Below are 380 nucleotides of genomic sequence, written 5' to 3'. Positions count from 1 at the left end.
CTTCGAGTGATGAGAAACAAAGAATGGTTTAGCCATGGCCTACGGGAGATAGCATTGAAGAGCGGACGAGAATGCATGGATTCGTGTCGTATCGACGTTTTGGGAAAGTTCGGTCGCTACGTAGCGACAAAGCTTGGCTTGAGCTTGGTCGTGTGCATGCTCGGTCTCTACGTAGCGACTGAGCCGTGTGTGTGCTCGGTCGCTACGTAGCGACCGAGCCGTGTACGTACTCGATCGCTACGTAGCGACCGAGCTTGGCTTGTGCGTGGTCCGATGGCCATACTTGAGCTTGTCCGTGGCAGATTTGGATACATGTCCGTCGCCTCCGGACAATCGATATTTAGTGGTTCGATTGAGATTAGAACAAGATTTTACCGCAA

This window comes from Brassica oleracea, chromosome C7 (genome assembly GCF_000695525.1).
Source record: "Brassica oleracea var. oleracea cultivar TO1000 chromosome C7, BOL, whole genome shotgun sequence".
NCBI classification, from domain to species: Eukaryota; Viridiplantae; Streptophyta; class Magnoliopsida; order Brassicales; family Brassicaceae; genus Brassica; species Brassica oleracea.
This window is presented reverse-complemented; position numbering follows the sequence as displayed.